Source organism: Mustela nigripes, chromosome 1 (assembly GCF_022355385.1).
Source record: "Mustela nigripes isolate SB6536 chromosome 1, MUSNIG.SB6536, whole genome shotgun sequence".
NCBI lineage: Eukaryota > Metazoa > Chordata > Mammalia > Carnivora > Mustelidae > Mustela > Mustela nigripes.
This window is the reverse complement of record NC_081557.1, coordinates 115,414,655-115,436,140: the sequence shown is the minus strand read 5'-3', so window position 1 is coordinate 115,436,140 and position 21,486 is coordinate 115,414,655. Positions and strand designations below refer to the sequence as shown.

General features: G+C 40.1%; 1 long non-coding RNA gene across 1 annotated transcript in view; it reads right to left on the bottom strand.

Annotated features, from left to right (window-relative positions):
* LOC132013478 (uncharacterized) overlaps window positions 1-21,486 on the bottom strand; it is an 84,721-nt gene that overhangs the window by 14,388 nt on the left and 48,847 nt on the right. The window contains exons 4-5 of the long non-coding RNA XR_009403015.1: window positions 9,579-9,637; window positions 7,528-7,573 (exon numbers count right to left, since the gene is read on the bottom strand). This is a non-coding gene — a long non-coding RNA (uncharacterized LOC132013478). The remainder of the gene's footprint in view (window positions 1-7,527; window positions 7,574-9,578; window positions 9,638-21,486) is intronic.

Below are 21,486 nucleotides of genomic sequence, written 5' to 3'. Positions count from 1 at the left end.
GAAAAAATTTGTCTTTTAACCGGTAACCTGGTTACCTACTTTTGCTCTAAGAATGAGTGGGTCTGCAGAACCATAACTTTGATCAAACCAGTTGAACTTTTGATAGCATCTGTATCAAAACCTGAGGTTTTCGTGTTTCTTGGAATGATGTGAGATAGCAGGCTGTACAGATCAACTGAGGCAAAGTTAAATTCAACACAAAATTTGGAACTGTGCTTTCCTTATGCTCATTCGCACAGTCTGTTTTTTGTTTCTTCGTTTAATCTGTGTTCCACTTTGTCTTTTCCTGCAATTAAGATTAAAGTAGCCAGACAGGGATGTCTAAATCATTTATCTTTAATATGTAAAGGGACAGATTGTCATCAGCCTACTTCAAAGATATCATATCCTTGGGGCCCCTGGGTGACTCAGTTGGTTGAATGGTTTTCTTCTACTCAGGTTGTGATCCTGGGGTCCTGGGAGGGAGCCCCCATCGGGCTCCCTGCTCAGTGAGGAGCCTGCTTCTTCCTCTCTCTCTGCCCACCCCCCAACTTGTACTCTCTCTCAAATAAATAAATAAAAGGTTTTATTTATTTATTTGAAGACAGAGATCACAAGTAGGCAGAGGCAGGCAGAGAGAGAGAGGAGAGCAGGCTCCCTGCTGAGCAGAGCCCAATGTGGGGCTCGATCCCAGGACCCTGAGATCATGACCTGAGCCGAAGGCAGAGGCTTTAACACACTGAGCCACCCAGGCACCCATAAATAAATAAAATCTTTAAAAAATAAATAAAAATAATAAAAGATATCATATCCTAACTCAAACAAAATAAGTCTTTGGAAATTCCTGGCTTCTGCTACAATTTTTTTTCCCCTCTTTTCTTTTTAGTTAATGTATGACCCTAACAAGTTACCCCTCTAATTGGATGTTTGCTCAGGCAGTTAAAAAATAGAGTTAACAAGAAAAGCAAGTGAGTTAATAGGCCCTTTTGTTTTTCTTAACAAGGCACAACTTAAAATCTAAATGTTAAATTACAGAACATTATTACCAAATCTCTTATTTGATGACATGTGTGGCTAAATGCTTAGGCCTTTTTGTGTGTAGAGGTTATTGCATTAAATAGTGCTGGACAATATAAGTTGGTATATATCTTATTAAACACACTATTGAGCAAATGAAGTTAAAAAACAGGGAAAGAATGTCCAAGCTGTTCTGTTTTGCCATGGAGTATGTGTGCGTGTGCGTGCGTGCATGCGTGTGTGTGTGTGTGTGTGTGTGTGTTGTTTATTTTCTTTTGGATGGCTTACATAGTAAATTGTTCTAAAATTGCGGAATAACAGGACTGCATACTCTGAGAAGCAAGGGAAGTGTTTGCTCCTTTTCTAAAGTAAGTCGGCAGAGAGCATTTGGTAAGAAAAGGACAATGAAAACAGTCTATGTTAACATAAAGACAGGCTGCTTTTTATGTCCTCCTGGACTCTACAGAGAAGAATCCCACCCTCATGACTGAGCAATGAATGTTTCTAGTTAATTTAGGCATGTGGACAAAACAAAACAAAACAAAAAGGGAGAAGAGAAAGCTAGCAACGGGCTTGTACCGCTAACTAACTTAGCAGTCTTTAGAGATGTTTAAATAAGTGAAGCAATTAAACACACACACACACACACACACACCTGGGAGGATAAGAAGCAAACTGGAGAACAATACTGAAAATGCGCACATCAAAGCAGTTGTCACATCTACATGAAGCCTGTGAAGGTGGTGGTTCAGCCCAGCTATGAGGGGTCCTGTAAGTGCCAGTCTCTCACCAGGACTCAAACACACTGAAAAACAAACACATCCACAAGTGGTCTGTGTACAGATGTGTACGCAACTTCAAGTTGACCTACCACACATATACAAATAGCTTGTGCACTTTTGGGAATGCTATGCTTTGACACAGAAAAGAACGCACAGAGAACAATTGTTGTGCTTCGGTGTGGAGGTGAACTTTGATGGAACTTAGTAAAACACAGAACATTTATTACTGTGATGAATGGCTCTCTGGGGAGTCATATCCATGCCCTCCCAGCTGGAGTAGAGGGCTGCAGTGACAACTCTGGGTAAGAAAGGGACGGAACAATAGGTTCTGTGAGTTCAAGAAGCTGAGGTTGCCCTCCCAGAGTGGGTGGTATAAGCATCAGTCCTAAGCAGCACATAATTCAGAGGGGAGTGATGGATTCTTGTGGAATGTGGAAATAACAAAGAGGGTAAAAAGAGAGCAAATTAGGAAAGTGCACTTGAATCACCCAAAGTGCTGAGGATTTTTTGTGTCAACAGATTCCACGATTGAAAAGCCACAAGACGGGTGAGTTCCCTGATCAAATCCAGGACCCACCATCCCCAGCAACCCAACAATATTCATCTAAACTGGAAGTCACTGCAACTGGCCAACTGGAGCAGCTGGAAAACAAGTATCCCTTCCACCCCTTTAAATAATTATTTATTCATTTGTTTAAGTTTTTTAAAAATTGCAATACAGTTAAATCAGCATGTCTGGTTCACTTCCGTTCCTTCACTTTGCAACCTAGGGGCAGGGAAGGCTTCAGTTTCTCTGTCTTCCCTCTGTCCAAGGTGTAAAGGTATCTGCTGTACTAACTAAACTGCAAATGCGACATTATCCTTGCTTTTCTCCACCTTAACGGATTTCGCATCCTTTCTCCTGGCCTTGAGCAGGAAGTTCTTGATTTCCTCAACTTTGCCAGTTTTGACTAGGAGGCTCACAGGGAGGAAGAAAGGACTTGCACGGCCAGATAGATGCCCTTTTTCACCTTTTCTACAAAACGTTATAAAAAATACTGATGTTCTCCAGGGGCGCCTGGGTGGCTCAGTCAGTTAAGCGGCCGCCTTTGGCTCAGGTCATGATCCCAAGGTGCCGTGATGGAGTCCTGCTTGAGCTCCCTGCTCAGTGGGGAGTCTGCTTCTCACATCCCCTCTGCCTGCTTCTCCCGCTGCTTGTGCTCTCTTGGTCAAATCAATAAATAAGATCTTTAAAATAAAGTAAAATACTGAAGCTCTCTAAGCAAGAAAACTGAGGTCAAGTTAAATGAGACTCTTGCTGCTCACCTTGGCTATGTTCTTTCATTTATTTCATTGTCCATTTACTTGAGAAGCTCCTGGCAGGACCTGTGGACACGGATGGCTGTTTATTTCAGAAGTCAGATGCCTGGCCACTGTCTCTTAGAATCCCAGCAAGGTAACGACTTGGGGAAAAACTCTGTACCGATTGTGAAAGACCCACTTGTAACTTAGAATCGCAGCACCCTGATCGCAGCACCCCCATCCCCCTACCCCGGAGGCCTCACAAGCAGACAGAAATGGTGTTGTGGTGTGGAAACAACCTGTCAGAACTGCCTTGGTTCTGCGGTTCCATGATTGGTTTGGACACTGGGTGGAGATGATCAAAAGCCCTTAAAAATCAGCCCTGGAGGGAAGCTCCATTGTCTTTTGTCTCTTGCAGCCCAGGGTTTCCCTGCTGCCCCCTGCTAGGATAGAGAGCTGACAGCACCAAGGCTCCTAGCTCAGACTTTTTATTGGGGGAGGGGGGGAGCCAAACACTGGATTTTGAATCTAAGTTCTAAAAACAAATTAGAACATTTGTATTCTATATAATAATGGATCCTAAATGTCCATTATCAGAACCTCTTGATCATATGGTACTTTCCAAAAATAACAGTTCCAGGATCCCAACCCAGTAGAGTCTGAATCCCTGGTCCTGGGGTCAAATTTGGCCATCTGAAATTTTAATGACCTCCCAGATGATTCTAATGATTGGCCAAATTTGAGACACAGAGATTTAGTTATTTTTTTTAAACCAAATATTTTTAAATGTATCCCTAGAGATTCCACGAGAACATATGCTTGCATTTTCAATATTCAAATTCCAATACCCTACCAAGTCACACTATCTCTTTCCAGTGTCTTGGAATAGTTAGTCTGTGTTTAAAATTATGGCAAATATGGCCCTGCAGAAAGGTTGCATTTCATTACATTTTTACTAAAATTGCTGAGTAACTTAATAGATGAAAAAAGGAGTTCATAATTCTATTTTAATAACACCCCAGAATGTATCCTATTATTTCAAGGGGTGCTTATGAAATTTTCAAAATGAAACTTCTTTGAGTTCTCTTGAATTTCTAAAGTCTGAAAACCACTGCTTTAGATTCAAGGCAAGACCTCCACTGCCTCTTCTAACCACTCTCCCAGCCTCCCTCCATCTCCAAAGGCACTCCTGTGGAGAGAAGCTCTCATGGGCATTCTTTTTTCCACTGAGGTCCCGTCAGGAAAATAGATACCACACTAGGTGTTTTAACAGAGAGAATTTGATATGGGAAATTTTTTTTGCAGACGTTGGAGAGCTCAAAAACAGCACAAAGGAACACTAAGATAACAGAGTTAGGTGGCCAGCGGCTTTCTACTCTTGGGGAAGAAGCTGGAATTTCCAGAGCTGGAAGTTGGGAGAGAGCCCCATGGAGGTGGGACCCAGGGCTTAGGGTGGGGCCCTGACAAGCCACTCTTGCTATGTGGGTGCTCTGAGGAGAGGCCTCTTGGATTTGGAGCTCTGACTCAGAAGGGGGCCCCTACCTGGAGCCGCAGCTACCTCACCTCAGACTCCAATGAGGCTCTGCGAGTGTGGAGAGAAGGTGAAGACAGCAATGAATTACTGGTGCCAAGTGGAAGGCCACTGATAGTGTGGTATCTAGAAACAGCCCACAGAAAGGAAGAAGGAAAAGCCCTATCCCTTTCTCCTGCTGCCCAGTCTCTCTCAAGGGTATCCCAAAAGGAAGCCAGATGAACTAAAGAAAAATGTGCTCTCCAGGGTCTTGGCCCTGCACCACCAAGTGGAGTAGAATAGGGAAGGTTTGGAGCTGGGGGATAGTATGGTAGTCAAGCACAGCAACAAACAATCTCTTTTTCTTTTTTAAAGATTTTATTTATTTACTTGACAGACAGAGATCACAAGTAGGCAGAGAGGCAGGCAGAGAGAGAGAGGAGGAAGCAGACTCCGCGCTGAGCAGAGAGCCCGATGTGGGGCTCGATCCCAGGACCCTGGGATCATGACCTGAGCCGAAGGCAGAGGCTTTAACCCACTGAGCCACCCAGGCACCCCAACAAGCAATCCCTTTTGAGTCGAGAGCCGTGAAACTTGCATTGGCAGAACAAGTTTAAAAGTTTTTGTTTCCAAAACAAACTGGTCAAATAATTTTCAGAAAAGTATAATCCACTCTTGAAGTGTCACAATGCCCATTAGTATATTAAAGGAACTGAAAAGTCTTGCAGTAAAGAAACCTACTTTATTTTGTTTAATTAGCTATTCCTAAAGTGTATTTAGTGTGAATGCCTTATTTTTTCAGATATAAGATTCTTCAGAACATACAAACTGGATTGTGAATGCTGCTCTTAAAAAAAAAAAAAGGCACTACTTAAGTCTAAACTGCTTTCTTATCTGTTAGTTTCTAAAGCTGGGAAAAAAAGGACACATCCAAGTGAAATAGGAAGACAAATAGAATTCTATCTGTAAAGGATTAGATCTAACTATTTCTCTTTCATGTTTCCTGATATCCGTAAAAGGAACATCCTCCTCCGCCTTTAAGCAAACTGTTAGGAAAAGAATTCCTCACTCAACCCCCAGAAGACTCACTAACTATGACTTGTAACAGAAACCACCAGCCTCAACAAAATCTGAAGGAGACAGGGGAGTGTTGCAGGAAACTGTATGAATCATCTCAAGAGCCCTGGGATACCAACTGCTCTTAAATACACGGGGTAGCTGGAAAATTACCCCCAGGGGCAAAGAACGACTCTGTATTTAAGGTGATAAAAAGAAACTCTATTCCTTTTAGGATTATGGTTATTTCTACGCTGCCCATGTCTGCCTCTGGCTGGAAGAGGCGTCTGACTGGAACCCCGGACACAGACTGAGTGTGAAGCACAGATTACAGCCCGGTCAACTTTGGGCGTGGGTCTGAGGCCACCAGGTGGCAGATACAGATGAGTGGGGAGAAAAGTTTGTCTGCAAAGGTGGGTGCTGAGAGGAAAGGAACAGCCAAGGGGGGAGGGAGAGGGAAGGAAAGAGAGAGGAAAGGGAGGAGGAGGTCACGGAAGAGAAGGAGGAGGAGGGTAGGGGAAGAAGAAGGGAAAGGAGTGGGGAATGGAAAGACGGTGGGAGAGAGGAAGGAAGGAAGGAATTAAAAATACCTGCCTGTGGGGCGCCTGGGTGGCTCAGTGGGTTAAGCCGCTGCCTTCGGCTCAGGTCATTATCTCAGGGTCCTGGGATTGAGTCCCGCATCGGGCTCTCTGCTCAGCAGGGAGCCTGCTTCCCTCTCTCTCTCTCTGCCTGCCTCTCCATCTACTTGTGATTTCTCTCTGTCAAATAAATAAATAAAATCTTTAAAAAAAAAAAAAATACCTGCCTGATGATTTTCCAGTTTCCTTGGGGACTGACTCTAAATTACCCCTATTTAACTAGAATGTTTCATTCTATAACACCACAATGTCCAACTAATATGAGTGTCTCCTCAAGTTATGCTAATCTGGCTTTTACCTTTGAGTTGGATTTTGTTCATGAAGACAGCTGATTCTTGTCTGGAAATCTGGAAATTTCTTAAGCAAAAGCAGTTTAAATTAATTCTATCTATTCCATTCCTTATCCTAAAAACAGGTCCCAAAATGTTCCAAGCAACTGATTGTGAATGTCAGTAGCCACCACATGACTTGAGCACACTTCCTTTCATCGTGACGTGCTATCTACAGATCTGACATGATATTAAATCATAATAGGATATGATATTCAGACCCAGTTCTGGTTCTGAGAAAGTTTTTTCTGTCCCATTCATTTGGAAGCTGATTAGTTGAGACAGAAGACTCTGATAGTTGTGTCTCCAACAACAACATGATATAGGACAGATGTTCTTGAGACAGAGAAAGGAGAACCCAAGCCTAGTAAAAAATGTACAATTCTAGGGATTAAAATCTACAAAGGCACCTGTCTGGCTCAGGGTTGTAAGTTTGAGTCCCATGTTGGGTATAGAGATTACTTAAATATAAAGCTTTTTTAAAAATAAAATAAAATAAGATCTCTTATTCACATCTTAGCAGACACATTCTCCTTCTGAAATTACATTTCTTTCACTGTATCTGGCTTCACTTCATAACCAAAACAACATTTCTGAATCTTGCCCCAAATCGCAGTCCCCTTTGAAGGTGACATACAAAGGGTTCCATCTCCCATTTGTATTCTCTTGCCTTAAAGAACACCACAACCTTCACCTCCTAAATTCACTGGTTTTCTCTTGCTTCTCTTTTATTTGGTTCTCACTCTTTCCACCCTTTTGGAATTACTCTGCTTTCCAAACCTGACTTCAGCTGGAATACAAATTCGAACTTCCCTTTGCACACTGGCCTGGAGTTGAAGGCTAGCAGCTGTGCCCCTTCCCAGTGAGGCTTGCTCATGGAGACCCGGCACTCATAAGAACGAATATTCTGAAAATAACATGGAGTCCCCTCTTACCCATAAGCAGAACTCTGGTCCTGGGTTATTTCATAAGTAAAACATCCTGCAAAAGAACACACAAATTAACCCCTTGATAGGCCAGAAAAAGTTACCCTTAATAAATATTTTAATAGTGTTTGTTTCTTCTCCTTAATAGTTTTAAATTTTTGTCATCTATTTCTGAAGTTTTTAGGGTCTAAGAAATTGATTATGATTACTATTAAGGATTCTGGATTGCTGCTTCATGTTCCTTGTAATTTAGAACTGTGAGTTCGTGTTTGGTGGCACTTTATCTAGAGAGTCCTGTGCAGTGTTGAAAATATGTATTTCTAGAGAAGACTTTTAGTTATTTTTATTGAGGGCACGGGTATTGTTATTAGCCTGAGATTGTTTTTATTTGTTAGAGAATGTAGGCCTTTCAGAAGGTGTAAATTCAAACCTCAAATTTGCGTGAGGGGAGCCTGAGGTCTTCAGATTTTTCTTCATAGTCTCAGGATTTTCTTCCTTTCCCCCTTCCCCATTAGATCAGGCTAAACAAAAGAATTTGCTTTAAACCTCCCTTTGGGAGAAGCTAAACATTTTCAGTTCTCTTTCACAGATAAAGTCATTCAAGTGTTCTTTACAGTCTTTGATCCAAATTTCTGCCCTTCATAGACCCAAAAATGTGTCTCCTGTACTTTCATAGCCATTAAAACTCAAACACATTATTAACAAGACTGGTAAAGGGGCACCTGGGTGGCTCAGTGGGTTAAAGCCTCTGCCTTCAGCTTGGGTCATGGTCTCAGGGTCCTAGGATAGAGCCCCGCATGGGGCTCTCTGCTCAGCGGGGAGCCTGCTTCCCCTACTATCTATGCCTGCCTCTCTGCCTGCTTGTTATCTCTCTCTGTCAAAATAAATAAATGGAATCCTAAACAAAAACAAAAACAGAACAAAACAAACAAACAAAAAAACAAGACTGGTAAAAAAATAAATCCAGAATAGTCAAGAAGAAGTCACTTCTGAAAACGGATTTGCTTGGTAACCACTTTTGATCCCTTATAGACTTATATCTTCTTAGGCAAAATGAAAAGATTTTGCAGTTATCTGCTGGCCTCTATCAACAGAAACAATATGGAGAGTGCAGCACCCCTTTCTGTACACCTCTCACAAATATTGTTCCTAAGCTTTCTGGTACTCTCCAAAACAAAACAGATATAATGAATGCTTCCTTATGAGAAAGGTTCTTTGGAATCAGCTTTGAGAAAGAAGAAAGAAAGACAGAAAGGGAAGGAAGGGAGATTCTTTTTTTGTTGTTTTTTTTTTAAAGATTTTATTCATTTATTTGACAGAGAGAGATCACAAGTAGACAGAGAGGCAGGCAGAGAGAGAGAGAGAGACAGGAATCAGGCACCCCGCTGAGCAGAGAGCACGATTCGGGACTTGATCCCAGGACCCTGGGATCATGACCTGAGCTGAAGGCAGCAGCTTAACCCACTGAGCCACCCAGGTGCCCAGGAGGGGAGATTTCTTATCTGCAAAGAAATCTATGCTCTTCCTGGGAAAATCAGGATTTAGACCTTAAATCTAAGATTTAAAACTCTCTCCATTTTCAATTTTTCTTTGGCTTGACTTAAATGGAAATCTTTGAGTGGGAAAATTATAAGACCATGTCTTAATAACTCTAAAATTAACTTCCAAATTGATCAATTTAATCAAACTCAACCATCCATTAAATATATATATATATATATATATATACACACACACACTGAGTAAGATTATTTAGAAAAGAATTATTTTGAAAAATTGCCTAGGGTAATGCAAATCTCATATGCTGGATAGAATATCCATAAGTCCTTATGAATTTGAAAACTGTTAACAATGCAATTGCTGTCATAATTTTACAGATCTTCTTAAGAATGGTATTACTTAGCCTTTCTTGGGCATCTATTTTACTGATTACCAATACAGAGAGTATTTGGATCTAGCCTAAATTCTTCCTTCTGCAAATCAAACATATTTCCTCTTGTTCTACTCTTAATGGAGACCAGATTCTTACATAATAACCCTTCATCTTCTTGAAGACTCACCCTCTCAGCCAGGCATTCCACTGCATTGTCTTAGTTACCCAGCCGCCATGGAGGATATCCTGAAGGGAAAAGTTCAAGATCAAACGAGATGTCTCTCTTCATGAAAGAGCAAATATAATTTTCTCCTTTCTAGTTTTATTAACAGTGAAAATTTCTCTTCAAATAACACTCTAAAACCAAATGTGCACAGAAAATATATCACTTTTAAATCCCATAGAGACTTGAAAATGTTACTATAGTAAACATTTTCCAACTAATGCTGTTTGTAGAAAAATTATATTCTGTGTTTTCCTGTCATCAGAATGTGGCAGATTCTCTAATGACTCTGTTTGCTCTACAAACATAATAATTCAGACTGTTTCTGGCACAAATTATATTGTTCAAGGGTAAACTTTCATTCTGTATCTCCCTTTAACTCTGTTTTCAAAGTGAGGTAGAACCCAGCGTTAATCAATTCAAAATCAATCAATCTGGATAATTAAATTCTATGCCCTTCATTCACCATCTACCTATATCCCTGCTCTTTCCCAGCTCCACCCCAAATACATGCATAAATATAAAGCCTTTTCTTCTCAATAATTGATTCTTATATCTGACATATACTATATATTCATACATTTTCCCCATATAGACCCTCTCTTTATAGGTCTATTAATCCCAGAGAGTAACCGTGTATTTATAAGATCATCACAAAGAACAAAAGGTAAAACTATCAATAGTAAGTATACAATTGCTACTTAAGTACTTCTCACAACCAAAGATTTCCATTAGGTACTTTATATAAGTTACCATATTTCATTCCTTTAGGAACCTGTTATGAGTTGAATTGGATTCCTTCCAAATAGATACATTAGAATCGTAACTCCTAGGACCTCAAAGTGTGATCTTACTTGAACATAGGATCTTTACAGGGATAAGTGGGTTAAAGTGAGGTCATTAGGATGGGTTCTCACCATTAGGACGAGTATGATTATGGAAGGGAGGAAATTTGGACACAGAGACACACATATGGGGAGAACACCACGTGAATATAAAGATAGACATCCACAGTCTGAGGAGGAAGTCCTGAGACACATCCTTCCTTCAGAGCCCTCAGAAGGATTCAACCTTGTCAATACCTCAATTTCAAACTTGCAAACTCCAGATCTGTGAGAGAATAAATTTCTGCCATTTAAGACACCTCGTTTGTGGTACTGTTGTATAGCAGCCCTGGAAAACTGAAGCACAACCCTACAATTTAAGTCTTAGGCTCTTTTTGTAAACAAGGAGACTGAGGACTAGGAAGATTAAAGGCCTTACCCAAAGTCACACTGGCAGTAAGAGCTGGGCTGTCATTTAACAAAGCTCTGCTTTGCTCGAAAGCCTGGGTCCTTTCCTCTATATCACACTGTCTCCAAATTTAAGTTGTTAGCTACTTTTTTTCATCCATGTATCTAAGAAAGTACCCACAAACACACACATTGTATATGGACTTAAAGACTATACCTAAAATGGTATAGTCAAAGTATCTCTATATTGTTTTTCCTGAGAAGAACTTGCTGAAGACCATTTCACTATGTTTCAGGAGTTACTACAGAAAGCTTAAGATGTAGAAGAACCATTGACCTGGTCTGGGAAAGGCAAGATTATTCACTGGTGCTAAGGGCATCAGTCACCTTGCTCTGGACATTAATTGGCAATTGGAAAGTTATGAGTGGGAGGGCATTAGGATGGTGGGAGACTTTGTCCTTTCCTGACTAATTGAGGTTGGATATGGGGAATACAAGGAAATCTTTGATTAATTTTCCTGGGACAGAGCCCCATTTCAAGTTGGGAGGGACACGCAGTAAGATACCCAGAGGGCAAGTGGTTAAAAAACAAAGATCTGAGAGGAAAGAAGAATTTCCCAACTTGTAACAGCTCCTCCAGCCAAACTCTAGACCAATGGCCAGCTATGCCAAGAAAGGAGCTATTGCCTATGGAGGGGTGGATTGTCCACTCCATGAAGGTGTCTGGCCAACGTGGCAAATGGGGACTGAATTTCAGGCTGCATTCCCCCTACCAAGCTGTCTGCCATGGAGTTGTTCTGTGCCTTGTTAGCAAAAGGAGCATCCTTTTCTAATTCACACAAAGGCATTGTAAGTGTTACCTGCGGCCCAAGAAATCATTACCTCAACATCAGAGCATTTATATCAGACCCTCAGATCACTCCTCTGTTCTGGGGAGTAGAGCAGAGCTTATTGGTTATTGTAGAATCAGAAAATAGTATTATATAAACATAATAGTTTTATGCTTTTGAGACTTTATTTCTTTTAAATTTTTTGGTGTTGTTGTTGTTGCTATTATGGGAAAGTTTCCATTTTTCAGCTAAAGAACTAAAGAAATATAATTTTTACTTTTCCTTTTTTCAGATTAAATTTTGAAGTGCTGGGGCTCACCAGTTGGTTAGATCTACATATGAGGCCCAGCTCTGCTGTGCAAATTGGGCCAATTAACTTCCTAAGTCTCGTTTTCCTCACTGGAAAATGCAAGTTTGTTCATTCACCCAACATATACTTTCTAGGTGGCTACTATGTGCCTGGTATTGTTTTAATATTCCCAGGGCAAGGTCCATATTCTCATGGAGATTAAATTCTAGATTTGGGGGGTGCCTGGGTGGCTCAGTGGGTTAAGCCTCTGCCTTCGGCTCATGTCATGATCTCAGGGTCCTGGGTTCGAGCCCCACATCAGGCTCTCTGCTCAGTAGGGAACCTGCTTCCCCCTCTCTCTCTCTGCCTGCCTCTCTGCCTACTTGTGATCTCTGTCAAATAAATAAATAAAATCTTTTAAAAAAATTCTAGATTGGAGTGGGAGGAAAGGGAAAAGACAGACAAGAAGCTAAAATATAGGTATAATTTAATAGACAAAATTTCTCCCCTCATAAATACATCAGTATGGATTTCTCTTTTGCATTCCTTGGTATCCTCTCAGAGCCATTTATCTATCAAGTAGTTGGGGAGGAGATACAGTAATGGAGCTGGAACACAAAATGATTTAAAGAGTATTTAGTTGCTAACATCCAAATAGGACCTCTAAATCTGCAGCCGGATAGTAATCTGTGAAACCCAGGTGGTTTTTTCGCAAACCCAATGACTGACTGACGAGATTATAGAGTTTTACATATACCTGGAGTAATGAGGAAGAGGATATGAGGTGGAGGAAGTTGAAAGTCCGAGTGAGAAAGGGGAGGAGAAGAGGAAGTCATACAGCAGTGTTTTTGTTCTCTGTGCTCATTGCCTTGGGCAGAACCTCAAACACCTGCACGGGTGTGGAGAAGCTGGAGGACATCCGGGTTTGTGGCTCACTCCCACAGCCGCAGCGCAGGAAGCCTCCCAGATAGGGTTGCCAGATAAACTACAGAAAGTCCAGTCAAATTGGAATTTCAAATAAACAATAAATAATTTTAATGTAAGTACCCTCCACCCCACGAATATTTGGAATATACTTTCACTGTTTTGTTTTGCAGCCCCCCTCCTTTATCTGAAATTCAAATTTAGCTGGACTTTCTGTATTTTTATTTGTGAACTCTGGCAACCTTACCTGGGGAGAACTTTTAGCTTGGGGTCCCTGCCCCCACTGGCATGGAAGTGATGGCGCAGGAGTGTTGATAGCTAGACCTAAGGAAGTATTCTTTAAAAATATATATAATAATAATATTTTACTTATTTGAGAGAGAGAATGCTAAGGAGAGCAAGAGATAGCACAAGTTGGGGGTATGGAGAGGGAGAAGCAGAGTCCCACTGAGGAGAGACCCCGCCAAGGGGCTCAGTCCCAGGACCCAGAGATCATGACCTGAGCAGAAGACACATGCTTAACTGACTGAGCCACACAAGCACCCCCAAAGGAAGAATTCCTCTTCCACATGTAAAGCTCTTGGATTGACCCTGAACACAGTAGTCTCTCAATAAATCCTTAATTAACTAATTAGTTAATTAATTAAAACCCAATCAATTTTGCCTTCTGGTTATTACCATATCTAACCAGAAGTTGATTATAACTTAATACCATATGAAACTACCAGTGAGCATAAGTCATATTTTAAAAAAAAATTAATGTGAGAATTAATACCCACTCTAAATGCACATGTGCTTTATTATTCCAGTCTCACAAAGCATATGAAAACCACAGCTGTTGATAATGCTTTTGATTTGCCAGATCCTGTAACAGTCCACTTACTTTGCCTTGAACATGGCATTTGTACCACATTAAAGTTTGGCAAGCTTAATCTTTGCTAACCACTGGCAAATGTGAACATGCTATAAAACATAAAAATATATTTCAGCCAAAGCCATTATCAGGTATATATTTGTTTGGATTTGACTAAGAACCTCTAATTTGTTCATGTGTACTTGGCATCTTTACATTCTTTGTGGTGATTAGGCTTGCAATGAATATATTACATGCTTAACAGTCAACTAGAGCTCTCAGTGCAATGGAGGAGGAAGGGAGAGAGAAGAGGAAGAAAGTTCTTTTTCACTTCTGTTGGAGTGAGAATGAACCTCCATAAACTCTTAGAGAAAACTCTTCCAGTGGCCACTCTGGCCCATCTGCCCATCCGACCTGCCCCCTACTAAAAATATTTTTGAGTAGTTTGTGTATTCTCTTTCATATAACCATCTTAAGAGAATCTACCTTTGTATGTATCTGGCCAACAAGCCTCAGAAAAAAATTATGTTTTCTGGCTATTGACCAACACAAAACTCAAGAAAACCTTCATCTCTAATATTCAAACCCAGTGGAGTTCTTCAGTCTGGAAATCCACACCACCCCTAAAGGCAGAAGAGGTATAGGTGATATATGATCTTGAGATTATTGTTCTGATTTGCTCATCCCCTCATTTAGACAAAGACAGCCAGAGCATCGCCATATTCCCTCCACAAAGGACATCATAGAAAAATTTTCATCAGGCCCCCATCTATGCCCCCCAAATTTTAGTCACCTCAAAACCTTTCATATATGGCATCTCATATTTATCTCAGGATATGTTGTAAAGTAGGAAAGGTGGAAATTATGTAATTATTATTTTCATTGTGCAGAATCTATGGGAAAGGAAATGTTTCATGGCAGGACCAGAATTAACATCCAATTAATTTAGCTTTTTATCCATGCCTGCCTTTCAGTATCTTAGTGAACCACACTGTATGCATATTTTCCAGTGCCCTGAAATGGACACACGTAACAAAAGAGGAACACTGAAGATAAATGTACCCACATCCCGGGTTTAAGTTGGATTTAGTTCTATCAAGGAAACACAACAAATCAACCCTCTCAGATAAACTAAAGCAAAACAGAGAAAGAGCTCCTTTGCCTAAAAGTGATTACTCATTCATATATTCAGTACCGAGCTTCTACTAAATTCTAGGTGCTATCTTTGACATTGTTTACTTCACAGAGTGAGTGAGCTAACAAGTAGAACTACTTATCACAAGACCTGACCTGTGGGAGGTAACCAATAACAGCAAATTTCCTTCCTCCACAAATTCTCATCCTTGAATTAATCAATCAGACCAATATGCAAACTGTAGAAAATGATTTGCTTCCAATCCAATTATGTAGCAAGCAACACTAATTCCTGAGACATCCAGGGTGAACAGATCCTTGTATAAACACAGATATAAAACTGGTTGCTGGTCTAACAAGGTATTTAAAGGACTCATCTCTGACCTCTTTAAACCCTTCCTCTATGCAGATGCATACTGTGACATTTAGGCCTGAGCTATTAAGCCAGGGAGATTAAAACACACTCTGGCAGCAACATGATTTGTGATTCTTAGCTTGCCATTTTGTGCTGTAAAAGAGGAGAGGAAAAGTCAGTCAAGTGTTCTAGTATTAATGGGCTGTATCCATAAACACACACACACATACACACTTCTGGAAAGCTGTGTTCTTAATCTAGGCAATGGCTTTGTCATTGAAAATAAGCATTTGCTATCTTCTCTGGCTGTTTGACCAAATGTAACTTTTATTTACAAGCAATTTATATAAAGAAACATAACCTTGAAACTAACACTTTCTGCTCCATCTTGCATCCTTTTTACCTCTCTCTCTTTTTAAGATTTAGTTAGAGAGAGAGAGAATGAGAGAGTGCACATATGTGGGGGAGGGTCAGAGGGAGAGAATCTTCAAGCATACTCCCCACTGCCAACTGGGGAGCCCATCTCAGGGCTTGATGCCACAGACCCATGAGATCATGACCTAAGCCCAAACCGAGAATCCAGCACCCAACCGAGTCACCCAGAAGCCCCTTGCATCCTATTTTCTATTTCTATTTGCTCCCACCTGCCCCCCCCACCGCCGTTCCCCACACTTGGCTCTCAAGACTAGGTCATATATGGGGGAGAAACCAATCCGAGGCATTATCAGCTTTTACCTTTCAGTGGTTTTCATGATATATGCCAATTGCCACCATTATATTGATTATGTAGCAAGCAACACTAATTCCTGAGACATCCAGGGTGAACAGATCCTTGTATAAACACAGATATAAAACTGGTTGCTGGTCTAACAAGGTATTTAAAGGACTCATCTCTGACCTCTACTGGTCATCTTCTTAAAATACAACATCTACCATTCTTTCAGAAGTACTTTCACATTTTCATGCACTCATTTAACAAATAAGTACCAGGCACTGTCTAAGGAAGGACAGTAAAAGAGATTTAAAAAAAACAAAAACAAAAACAAAAAAACCTTCCCTCTTAAAATTCAATGGGGGAGACATCTAACCTACATTCATAAATAAATTGTAGAGTATTTTGGAAGGTAAATAAAAGCACTGTTATGAGTGATTTTAAAAGAAGAAAAGATAAATCAGGTAAAGGGAATCAAAAGCACTGCAAAGTCAGAGCCAGAGAAGCAATTTGCAAAATTAAGTCAGATGTTCAGACGAAGTGTCAGAGAGTAGAATGAAGCAGACTTGAAGGAGGTGAGAACCTCAGCAACTTAAGACCTAACACATAGGTTCTTAAATTAGTTAAATTAAACATCACCCCAGGAGCAGGGTTCTTTTTTACATAGTTTCCAGAGAGATTTTCAAGTCAGTCCGATTTGTGTTCAAACCTGGTATTGGTCAGCTTTTGCTGCAGTAACCAAATTCCCAATGGGCTTACAAAACAAATATTTATTTTTTGCTCATGTTTTATGAGGGCTGCAGGCTGTGGGTCAGCCTCAACTCTGACGGGTCAGCTCATCTGGCTTTAGCTCAGCTCCATGTATCATCTCGTTCCAGAAGCCACAACTGAAGCAACAGACACTCTCTAAGCTATGTTGCTCTCACCGAGGAGGCAAGGCTGAAATATACCTAGTCAGACCACAAAACTTAAAGCTTCTGCTCACATGTGGCAGATATCAAGTACATTCATATTCTGTTGACCTAAGAAAGTTGAATTGGCCAAGCCCCAAGTCAATACGGACAGGAGAGTATCTCTCTGGCTTGTACACAGAAGTATGCAAGGGCAAAGAGGGAATGAATATTTGCGAACAAATAATACAATATAACTTTAATGAGTTCCTCAACATCTCTGAATCGTAGCTTGTCCATCTGTGAAACAGAAATAAGTACAGACTACCTGTAAAGAATAAATGAGATATTTCTAAATGTATTTATTATAATAACAGGATTATGGTAAGGAATCAATTATTATGTTTTTGTCTTCTTCCAAAGGTGGCATCATCACTCTGGCCCAATTCTGTTGGAGGTTGAAAAGGCTATGAGACTGTGTTAGAAAATTGAGAAGCATGGAATTCAAGAAATCTGGATTCAGTTCTTCCTCCAAATCCTGAATGAATTACTAATCTATAAAATGAGGCAGCGGTCTAAATAATCTCTAAATTACCTTTCTGCTAAAGTTCTGCAATATGAAATGTGTACAGCGGGTGGTTTGTCTCTAGAGCCACTATTTAGTTCTAACACAAGGTGGCGCTAGACAACAACTTAATGAAAGCAGACAAAGGCCTTTTTTTTGCGGTGAAGACTGGAGAGTTCTAGACTATTATTTTCTTATAGATTGTTATAAAACAGAACTCTTGCTATAAAACAGCCTCAGAAGGCATCATTTTGAGGAAATGGCATCCCAAACGAAAATAAACATTCAAGACCTAGGACCTTATACTTTGGGAGAGGACCGCAGGAACCTAGCGACTGCCCCAGGCAATTTCTAGGGTTCCACTTGGGAAGTTGTCAGCTTCTTTTTTTCTTAGCAGAAGGATGAGATACTCTGAGCTGTGATTTAGGATGATACATCTAGTAGCCATGTTACGGGAGGAAGGAGTGTCTGTCAAGGGAGAGAATTATTTAGGAGACTCATATGAGACCAGAATCCACATACAAGGATCTGAAATAGAGTAGTAGGAGTGAGAATAGACATGCTAAGATGCTACAGTGAACGAATCTTTAGAACTTTGCAACTATTTAAATAAAGAATCCTTGGGGTGCTTGGGTGGCTCAGTCAGGTTAGCATCTGCCTTCCGCTCAGGTCATGATCCCAGGGTCCTGGGATGGAGCCCCATATTGCATCAGGTTCCCTGCTCAGTGGGGAGCCTGCTTCTCCCTCTCCCTGGCTCTAGCTCATGCTCTGACTATCTCTCTTTCTCTCAAATAAAGAAATAAAATCTTCTACAAAAATTTAAAAAAAAAAGATTTAAGTAGGAAAAGTCATTCTGAAAGATGACTACTAGAAAACTAGGTAAATGGTAGAGTCACTGACAGAAAGTGGCAGAATGACTCTGAGTTGTCAGTATTGTTGTTATTCCTGTACTTCTCATAAACAGAGAAGAAACCATGAGTGTTTCTGCCTATTAGGTACTGAGGCCACCCCCTGGTATGCAAACGCTGGTCCTAAAAGGGCCAGACTTGCCTGCTGTGGAGAGCATTGAAAGGCTCCCACACAACAATTGGTATTTTCTTAAGAGATGGTTTTTACCCATTTTATTGGTGGTTATTTAAAATCTTGAGGCATTTCTCTATTGATAATGGAGAAAGCTGGGCATGTAAGGCAGGGGGTATATGGAAAATCTGTCTTTTGCTCAATTTTGCTGTGAACTTAAAAAATGTTCTAAAAAATGAAATCTATTTTTTAAAATCCTAAAGGATTCTGGAAGGATGGTAGAGTAGGAAGCACTGAGCATCTGTCCCCTCTACTAGGCACTGGTGAAATTAGTCTTATGTAACTATTTTGGAACTCTGGACAGTATACTGAAAGCTTTTAATGTCTGGGGGAAGACTTGGACAGTTAATTTTGGTCTCAGTTGTGGGCCTTAGCACAGTAGCAGCTACTCATTCCCCACCCCCAGCCATGAGGCAGGCAGCTGTTCACATGCTCCTTAAGCAGCTTGCATACAGCTTGCAGGAGCTATGATAGGCAAAAAGGGACCTATCCTCCAAATATCAGGGATCTGTGCTCTGATCATTGATTGCTGCTTCTGATCACAGAGGTGCAGACAAAGAGGCAGGCAGCCATTGTTGTTGCACCTTCCCCCATTAAGCAAATCTCTTCCCATCTGGGTGAAATGACATCCAGGAGACTTAAAAGGTTAGCACTCTTTCTATACCCCTTTTATTTTCCTTTTCCCCTCATAGTCAGACAGTGAAGACCAGAATATTAAAAAGCAACTGTATATATAGGGAAACTCAGAAAGTAACCAGACACCCAGAGAAAGGCTTAGAAAAGATCTAAGAAGACCTTAAATTTATATCTTGGCCCAGAGACTGCCTACAGAATCAAAAACAAAAATAATAAACAAATACAATAAAAACAACAACAGCAACAATAAAAACAGTAAACCCTGGAAAAGGAGGAGAATCTGATTTTCAGAGTTACCACATTATTAGAGTCAAATGTTCAATTTTCAACAACAAAACAAAACACAAGGCATACAAAGAAACAAGCAAGATCAAAAGAAAAAAATAGATCTTTAGAAATTGACCCTAAGGGATGCCTAGGTGGCTCAGTCAGTTAAGCCACTGCCTTCAGCTCGGGTCATGATCCCAGGATCCTGGCATTGAGTGTCGCATGGGGTTCCTTGCTCAGCGGGGAGCCTGCTTCTCTCTCTGCCTCTTCCTGCCACTCTGCCTGCTTGTGTTCTCTCTCTCTCTCTCTGACAAATAAATGAAAGCTTTAAAAAAAAAAAAAGAAAGAAAGAAAGAAAGAAACTGACCCTAAAAAAGACCAGATAACAGAAATATTAGACAAAAACTTTAAAATAGCTATCTTAAAGCTGCTCAAAAAATTAAAGGAGGATGTGAGAAAGTTGAGAAAACAATGTATGAACAAACTAGAAATAGCAAAAAGAAATACAAAACCTAAAAAAAAAAAAAAAGAAGAAGAAGAGAAAAGAAATGAAAAGGAATTCTAGAGCTGAAAATTTCAACAAATGAAATAAAAAATTCTCTAGAGGAATTCAAAGGTAGATTAAAGAGGAAGAAGAAAGAATCAGTGAATTGGAAGAATGTACAATGAAAATGATTGAATCTGACGAACAGAAAGAAAAAAGATTGAAGAGAAATGAACAGAACTTAAAGGACCTGTGGGACATTATCAAGTAGACCAACATACACATTGTGGGAGTCCAAGAAGGAGAAGAGAGAGAAAGGGGCAGAAAGAAAATAGTGGCTGAAAATTTTCCAAACTTGAAGAAAGACATGAATATAGACATCAGAGTGTCTCAATGAACTCCAAGTAAGATGAACTCAAAGAGACTCACACCAAGACATATTATATTCAAACTTTCAAATGCCAAAGCCAAAAAGATAATCTAGAAAACAGCAAGAGAGAAGCAAATAATCACATAAAAGTGACCGTCAATAAGATTATAAGCAGATTCTTTGTCAGAAACTTTGGAGGCCAAAAGGCATTGGGCTGATAGAGTCAAAGTACTAAAAGAAAAAATCCCTGTCAACCAAGAATCCTATATCCAAAAAAATTCTATACCCTTCAAGAGTAAAGGAGAAATTAAGACATTCTAAGATAAAAAAAAAAAAGCTGAAGGAATTTGTTACTACTGCACCTGCCCTGAAAGAAATGTTTAAGGGAGTCCTGCAAGGTAAAATGGAAAGACACTTGAAGCCATAACAATAACTCAAAGCTGTACTGAGAAATAAAGATAATTGCATGAATAATTATAAAAGCTAATATTATTATAACAATGGTTTGTAATTGTACTTTTTGTTTTCTACATGAAAAAACTTATATAATTAAAGAAGAAAAATTCTAAGGCTAAAAACTAGTATTATTGTAACTTTGGTTTGTAACTCCAAATCTTGCTTTTTATATTTTTTAAGAAACTGATGCATTAAAAAAAAAAAAAAAGAAAGAAACTGATGCATTTAAAAAATTATCAGTTTATGTTTTGGGGCACACAATGTATAAAGATGGGATTTTTAAGACATTAATAGCTGAAAGAGGTGGGATGGAGCTATAGAGGAGCAGAGGTTTTGTGTATTAAAGTTGGGCTGGTATAGGGATGCATGGGTGGCTCAGTTGAATGTCTGACTCTTGGTTTCAGTTCAGGTCATGATCTCAGGGTTGTGGGACTGAGCCCCCCAAAGGGCTCTGTACTGGAGCCTGCTTAAGATTCTCTCTCTCCCCTGCCCCTTCCCCCATTCATGAGCGCGCTCACACACGTTTTCTCTGTCTTTCTAAAATAAATAAATATAATCTTTCTAAAAATAAATTCGAATTATAGTGTTATAACTTTAGGATATTAACCATATCCTTTGTTGCCACAAAGAAAATAGCTAAAGTATATTAAGAAAAGGAAATGAGGAGGGAGGAGTCAAGATGGCGGAGAAGTAGCAAGCTGAGACTGCTTCGGCTAGCCAGAGATCAGCTAGATAGCTTATCTAAAGATTGCAAACACCTGAAAATCCATCGGCAGATCGAAGAGAAGAAGAACA